The following is an 8124-nucleotide window of genomic DNA, read 5'->3' as shown; positions in this document are numbered from 1 at the left end:
AAGTCTGGGAAATTGAGGTTGTTACAGAACCTCAAGAAGGTCAATGCCGTCATGGAAGGCATGGGAACATTGCAGGTGGGCATGCCATCTCCTACCATGCTTCCTGCAGGCTGGCCAATCTTCATCATGGATTTGAAGGATTGTTTCTTTACAATTCCTTTGCATCCTGATGACAGACTGAAATTTGCCTTCATGGTGCCAGCAATTGACAATGATGAGCCCACACAGCAATATCAATGGAAAGCTCTACCACAGAGGATGCGCAATTCCCCGGTCATATGCCAATGGTATATGGCTCGTGCCTTGTCTGGAGTTTGCAAGCAGTTTTCTGATGCACGTCTGTATCATTATATGGATGACATCTTGATGGCTGCATCCACTCAGGATGAGCTGCTGAGGATTCAGCCTCGGTTGCTCAATGCTTTGCATGCTCATGGGCTGCAGGTGGCTCCAGAAAAGGTTCAACAGCAACCTCCTTGGAAGTATTTGGGGGTCAAAATTCTGGAACTGACAATCCAACACCAGGAGGTGCAATTTGCACACTCAGTGAAGACACTGAATGATGTTCAAAAACTGGTGGGTGTCATCACCTGATTACGTCCATACTTGGGACTAACCAATGCACAACTGTCTCCTGTGTATGATCTTTTGAAAGGAGACTCTGATTTAAAATCACCCCGCACATTGACACCTGAGACACCTCAGGTGCTGGAGGAGGTTCAGCAGGCTGTTTCTGCCCGTCAAGTTTATCACATTGATCTTTCCGTTGATGTCACTGTGTTCATTACCACTCCAGATTCGCATCCCACAGGTATCATTGGTCAATGGAGTGACAAATGGTCTGATCCCTTGCACATTTTGGAATGGGTTTTCCTGCCCCATCAGCCGCAGAAGATGGCAACAACATTGGCTGAGTTGATTGCTCGGTTGATAATCAAATGCTGGCAACGGTGTTTGCAATTGATGGGTGCGGATCCTGCAAAAATCATACTCCCGGTATCCTGGGAGGACTTTGACTGAAGTTTTGCACACTGTGTGTCCCTGCAAAGTGCTCTGGAAAATTTTTCAGGGCAAATCACTTATCATTTGCCCAGCCACAAGCTACTGCAGGTGGCAAAATCTACGCAGATCTCTTTGCGGCCCAAAAATAGTCAGGAACTCATGCAAGGACCCACTGTCTTTACTGACGGTTTGGGGAAGACAGGAAAGGCCACTGTTACTTGGAAGGACAGATCTGAGTGTCAGGTTCTAAAAGGTCATCAGGATGGGTCGGCCCAATTGGTTGAGCTGAGGGCTGCTGTTATGGCATTTGAGTGTTTTTCCAACGAACCTTTCAATTTGGTCATGGATTCTGCCTATGTGGCTGACATCGCACAGAGGTTGGGTCACTCGGTTTTGAAGGAGGTCAGTAACCCTGCCTTGTTTCATTTACTGAAGACCTTGTGGTGTGCTATTCAGGCCTGGGTTCATCCGTTTTACGTTCTGCATGTGAGAAGTCACACCAATTTACCAGGGTTTGTGGCGGGAGGTAACGCGAGGGCTGACAAGTTGGCTAATCCGGCGTGGGTAGCACCTCAGCCTGATACACTTGTGCAGGCCAAGGCATCGCATGGGTTTTTCCATCAGAATGCACATACTCCGCAGAAGCAGTTGCAGCTGACGTCAACAGAGGCTCGTGGCATTGTTGAGTCCTGTGACGACTGCCATGCACTTGCTCTGCCTCTACCAGCAGGGGTAAACCCTAGAGGCCTTAGGGCCCTGGAGCTTTGGCAGGCCGATGTCACCCAGATTGCCGAGTTTGGCTGGCTCAAGTATGTGCATGTCACGGTGGACACGTTCTCCTCTGCAATGTGGGCTTCTGCTCACACTGGAGAAAAGGCTCGCGATGTCATTGCCCACTGGAGGCAGGCCTTTGCTGTTCTGGGCATACCTTCTGCTGTGAAAACCGACAATGGTCCTGCTTATGCATTGCAGCAGGTGCGGCAGTTCCTGCAGTTGTGGGGTGTGTCACACAAGTTTCATATCGCCCATTCTCCAACTGGCCAAGCTATTGTAGAACGCGCTCATGGTACTCTGAAGCAGGTTCTTCAAAAACAAAAACGGGGAATGCAGGGTGAGACCCCACACAGTTGGCTGGAGAAAGCATTGTACACCATCAATCATCTTACGGTGCAGCAGAATTCAAATAACCCTGTCATTTTAAATCATCATCTCTTGTTGCAGGCTGCAATCAGCCTCGAGCAAAAGTTCGAGTGCGGAATTTAGTCACCAAACAATGGGATGGTCCCTATGACCTTATCGCTTCGGGGTACAGGTATGCTTGTGTGTCCACAGATACTGGGGTATGCTGGGTACCTTCGAAGTGTGTTCGTCCTGATCTGCAACTGCAGAGACAGAATCTGACCAATGGGCAACATAGAAACAGTGACCAAACTGAAAGGCATCAAATGGATGGATCATTGAGTGATGACTCACTCAGATCAGGGTGATCACTCTGATGATTCCTCCATGAACAGACACTGAACCTTATTCATTTTTTCCTTTTCTTTTAAACTAAGAAGGTTGAGATGTCGCCCTGATTCTTAAGATTTTCTAAAGCCTTCTGAGTTTACATTCTGTTAGAAAACTTTCCCACACAATTTCTATAAACAACATATTGTTTTACATTCCTTCATGGGGGTGGAGAAACTTGATGTACTAGTGGTTTGTCCAATGTCTTTGGAGAGGTGGCCCATTCACTCTCCAATCCACTGTCACCTTTGGAAAAGTATAAAATTTGGGGTCAGAAAATAAACCATTTTCTTTGCCTTGCAAATAGCAGGTGGCTCTCGTTGTGCTTTCACGTGTCCTATAGCGACACTCTTGCACGAGAAGATCCACACAGGGGAACACAAACACCTCTACAACTGTGGGGAATGTGGGAAGAGCTTCAGCGTTCAGTCCAATCTGACCTCCCACCAGAAGATCCACACTGGGGAACGGCCCTACGAATGTTCTGAGTGTGGGAAAAAGGCTCGGAGCAGTTCGGATCTCCTCAAGCACCAGTGCACACACACAGGGGAGAGGCCCTTCCACTGCCCTGACTGCAGGAAGGGCTTCACCTGCAACTTCAGCCTCCTCACCCACCGGCACATCCACAGCAGGGAGAGTCCCTTCGAGTGTCCCGAGTGTGGGAAGAGCTTCTCCAAGAGCTCTGACTTGACCAAACACCAACAGAGCCACCAGAAAGGGAAGCCCTGTGAGGGCCCCAACTGCAGGAAGAGCATTGTCTGCTGCTCCAACTCCGTCCCCCATCAGAGGACACCCAAACAGTAGAGCCCTGGTGACCCACATTCCCAGTGATCCATGTTAGGAATACAGCTGGCTGGTGCTCTCTGTGTCCTCCTGGTTCCCCATGGGTACCTGGATGAATGCAGGGGCAGGAACAGGAACATCCATCAGGACAGAGACTAACATCAGGAATTCATTGGCAAGAGGAGATTTGTTGACTTTAAACTCCACAAAGTCTCACCTGCTCTGTCCAGTCATTTCTTCTGATAGCATCAAGCAGCATTGGATGATCTTGGAGTCTCCCATGGCACAGCACGGCTGCTTTTGGGCTGTCAGCACCTGCCCAGAGCTATGGATGGGGCCTGTGGGGGCAGCTGGGGGCATACTGGTGGTGCTGGGAGACTCCCAGATGGGAGCCAAGGGAACTTGGTGAGCGAGGACCACAAGAAGGGGAAGGCAATCGGAAATGTGGGTAAGAAGGAGGAAAGCAGGGTGGGAGCCCCAAAAGGAGTGGGAGGGGAGTGGGATCCCCCAAACCAGGATCAGGGGTGGGAGCTGGGGCTTCAGGGCATGATAGGAAAGGTGGGGGAGAAGAGGGAAAAAGAAGGCTTTGGACTGAAGCCTTTTTGGGACTACCTAAAATGGGAGGCCAGACAAAATTAAGGCAATAAAAAGCAGTTGTATTTACTGAAGGGCCTTCAGGTACATTTCAGGTAGATGAAGCCCCACCAGGGGCTGCACCCAAGAATGGATGACAGGTCACAGGTTTTCAAGGTGTCTGAAGTGCACAGTGGGGGTTAATCTTCCAATTACAGCTTAGGGTAAGGAAGTAATTTACCCCAAGTTTGCTACCCCCCAAATCGCTTTTTTTTACATTTGTGGGGGCCTGAAACACTGAGGCACCCTTGATTCCCAGGCCTGGAGAGGATTTGTTTTGTCTGACCAGAATGGGAAAGCAGCAGTGAACACTCTATATGGAGTTTAGAGTTATACACTAAAGAATTGCAGGATTACAAATATATTAAAAAATATAAAAGTTAAAATGGTAAGGCATCAATGGCAGTTCAAAAGCATAAAAAAATTCATGACTCCTTGCTAAAACATTTAGATAGAGAGCAAGATAAGAGACAAATTTCTTCAAAATTTGTTTAAGTCCTTCCAAAAACATTCAGATGGAGAGCAAAATCAGAGAGCAAAATTGGAATCTCTGCTGAACATGAAAAGGAACCTTAGCAGACAAATGCACCTTGGGCTACTTAAGGCTGAAGAGTGGGAGAATGCATTGAGAGAGATGCTGGGTACACGGACAGGGATGAGGAACCAGCAGGGTGAGCACAAAGACATGGAGCGGGCCAGATGAGGAAGAGTTAGGAAAGTGCAGGAAGAATTAGCATGTGAAAGAGAGGTGAGTTCAGGCTTGGAAACTTTTAGAAGCAAAGAGAGTGAATTAGCCAGTGTCCTAGTTTAGGGCAAATTTGGGGAAAACCCTCTGGAAGGAGCCCCCAGAAAACAAACCCCCACAGCCCCTCCCCACTCACCTGGTTCAGGAAAAACTTTTCTCTGAGAGAAGTGGAAAAGAACCTGTTTATTTAACAAACAAAGCAATCCTCAGCACCAAAAAAAAAAAAAAAAACAAAAAAACAAACAAAAAACAAACCCAAAAAAAACCCAAAACAAAACAAAAAAACAACACCAGATGACAACAAAACTCTTTCACCACTCTGAAGAGATGAACAAATCCAGAAAGTCTCTCCTGGGAGTGGTCGCCCGGGTCTGGGCGCTGGGGATTGCTCTGGGCACTGGGGATGACTGCTGCAGATCACAGAGCGCAGGCTCTGGGTGTTCCTCGGTGTTTCCCAGGTCCCAGTCCGGAGCAGGTTGGATGGTATTAAGGCAAGGCAAGGCAAGGCAAGGCAAGGCAAGGCAAGGCAAGGCAAGGCAAGGCAAGGCAAGGCAAGGCAAGGAAAGGAAAGGAGGGAAGGAAAGAGTCCAGGGAAAGAATTGGACTGCTTAGCTAAACTAACTAGGAAGCAAATGCAAAAGCAGAAGCAAGCAAAACAAGCAAGCAAAGCAAGCAAGCCAAGCAAGCAAGCAAAGCAAGCAAGCACTAGTCTCTTCTAGACAGCAGACCATGGCAGGAGGTGAGCTGGCTGATAACAAGGCAAAACAAACCTTCACTTTCAGAGTCAGTTCTGAAAGCACAGAACATAATATCAAACATAAACAGAACACACAATTGGAGATACAAACACCATAACGTCACCCTAGGACATTCCACCCCTTATCTCCATATCTTCCATATCATGTAAAAACTCCATCAAGTTAAAACTTCTATCTTTCACTTACTCATACCTTCAACACTTTCACATTTCCTTCTATTTTACTTGCTCAAACCTTTGACACTTCCACATTTCCTTCAGTCTCATGTCTGTGTGTTTTCACGTACACACACTGGCAGTAACATCCAGGAAACAGTGATATTTGCCCATTAGTTTCATGTTGCTTCTCTTTGGACCGCCACTTTGCTCTCGGGGGTTACTCGCTGCTGTCCCCCGTCCCTCCCTGGCCCCCTGGGACCCTCCAGCTAGCTGTCCCCTCTGGGGGCCGGGGTTTTGCCGCGGTCCCGCTGCCCTGGGCTTACCAGGCAGCGTCTGGGTTAGCACGGTCCGAGCAGCGGCGCTGCCTCAGTCGCCGCTAGGATCCGAGATAAAAAGACCAAGAGAGACCAATGGTATGCTTGTCCAGAAAAATTGTATTGCCTGAAGCGTTGCAGGGACCAAAGGCCCCGGGCTATTGCCCAGATACAGTTTTATACAGCAAAATTAAGAGATAAGGACTAAACAATAGAGACAGTGTCCAGCTAAGGCACATCAGAACCACCCCAGGGGCCAGGTCCAATGGGAACTGCTCAGGGGTGGGGAGAAGAGGGTTTACAGAGGAATGCTGAAGCGGGACTTTCCCGAAACAGTGGAGCATACATAAATGTATTTTTTACCTCAGTTTACCATTCCCAAGGCCTTTCTAAAACCTTCCTCCACGCTACCATGCCAGCATGATACAATGATACTACAATTCCCTCTTCTTTACTTATTAAGAAGAACAGTGCCTTGGGAGAAGGTAAAACTGTGGCTCTTAAACTGCAGTGTCTTTCTGCTTGTCATCTTCCCACCAGTCGCTTTCCGTGGCGGCAGCAGCGATGAAAACCGGTGCGGAAGCCTTTGACTTCGAGGTGATGACCTTGGAGATAATTCGCTTCAGAATCCCAAATGCTAACAGAATTAAAAACAATGCAACTAGAAAGTAAAAGATGTCTTTTAAAAGAGACACTGCCCACCCAGAAAGATCCCAGTCTTTGAACAGATTTTTAAACCAATCCTCATTTTCTTGCTTCACACTCCCAATGAGGCTTCTCATTTCCTGAATGGACGAGTGGACACTCTGACCTTTAGATGACAGATCAAAACAACACAACCCATCAAATTGTTTACATCCATGACCATGTGCCAACAGCAGGAAATCAATAGCTGCCCTATTTTGGAGGGTAGCCTTTCTGGTTATTTCCTCGTCTTCTAGGAGGTCACTCAGGGCTGCTGATGTTAAATTTGCCTGCTTTGTCACCCAGCATTCTAGATTGCCTAATTCACTCAATGCTTTGGCTGCCGCAACCCATGGTAAAAACACCGAGACGGCAACTCTTTTGGATTTTGCCCAATGGTAAATTTCTGCATCACAATGTTCATCAAATTGACTTGCACTCCGCTTAGTAATTTTTTTCCCACCTTTTGCTTGCCCAATTGGAATTTGGGTCATGTTGGGGGAAGCAAGGATCAGATGCCCAAAAGTGCATGGACCTCCAATAAGACGAGAGGGGACTCCTGGGTATGCTCTGTCCCCACAGATAAGAAACATTCCCTTGTCCAGCTTGCGTGGACGGAAATCAGTGGTGGATGTAAATTTCAGCTTATAGACAGCTGTGCACCATTGACCTGCTCTGAATTCTACCTTGTACTGTTTGACATGCTCATATAATTTTACTTCTTTGGTTGGGGAAAAATCAAATTGAATGCAAAATTCAGCTTTTGCAGAGCCTAGGAGTTCTAATTCCTGGGGCTCCTCCTCAGCAGAGGGCAAATGTGAAACCCACCCTTGCCACAAAATGAGGGGGTTTCGCACTGGTGTTTAACTTGTCCTGCACCTTTAAGTATTTTATTTTCGTTCACCTGCTTTTGCAAACGGACCAGATCAAGTGGAAACTCATCCTCCTACTTGGAACCCCTATTAAACATGTGGACATCGGATTTTCTGCTGAGGCAGTGGACAAACACATATGATCTTGTTGCAAGGCTTGGGCTAGCGTGACCCACACATTTTTCTTGGGCTGTGGAACAAACCATGCATCCACCGTGGAAGGGTAGATGGCCATTCCCTGGAACCAAACGATGAGCAGGAATGTGGAAATTGACATTCTGCCAGTCTGAAAGAAACATAAAATCATACAACAAAGTGAACTAACTCTGAAAAAGATACAATTTGCTCTGCCAGTATAAAGGAAAATTATTCTCCCCCCTCCCACTTTCCCCTCTTGTTAAGGAGGAGGCCCTGCAAACCCTGGAGTCCTCGGGGTTGCTGCTGCTGAAGCAGCCACCCTTTCCCGTGGTTTTATCACTGAGTCCTCTGTCACCAGCACAGCTTTCCTGGTGCACTCCTCGATGAGCTGATCGAGTGTGGGGGGAGGCGATGATGGAAGGGCTAGGATGACTCACTGACAGACTTCATTTGCATTTGTGGTGACCAGTTCTAATGTAAGTTGGTCTTGGAGCTCTGGATTTTGCACCCTTTTTTCCACAGAGGCTC

At 47.6% G+C, this 8124-nt stretch overlaps 1 pseudogene; it reads right to left on the bottom strand.

Annotated features, from left to right (window-relative positions):
* Positions 1 to 6402: 6402 nt before the first annotated feature.
* Positions 6403 to 7765, bottom strand: LOC146764935 (uncharacterized; annotated as a pseudogene).
* Positions 7766 to 8124: the final 359 nt, after the last annotated feature.

This window comes from Lonchura striata, chromosome 30, assembly GCF_050655825.1.
Source record: "Lonchura striata isolate lonStrDom1 chromosome 30, ASM5065582v1, whole genome shotgun sequence".
NCBI lineage: Eukaryota > Metazoa > Chordata > Aves > Passeriformes > Estrildidae > Lonchura > Lonchura striata.
The sequence above is the reverse complement of the archived record's forward strand: the minus strand, read 5'-3'. Positions and strand labels throughout refer to the sequence as shown.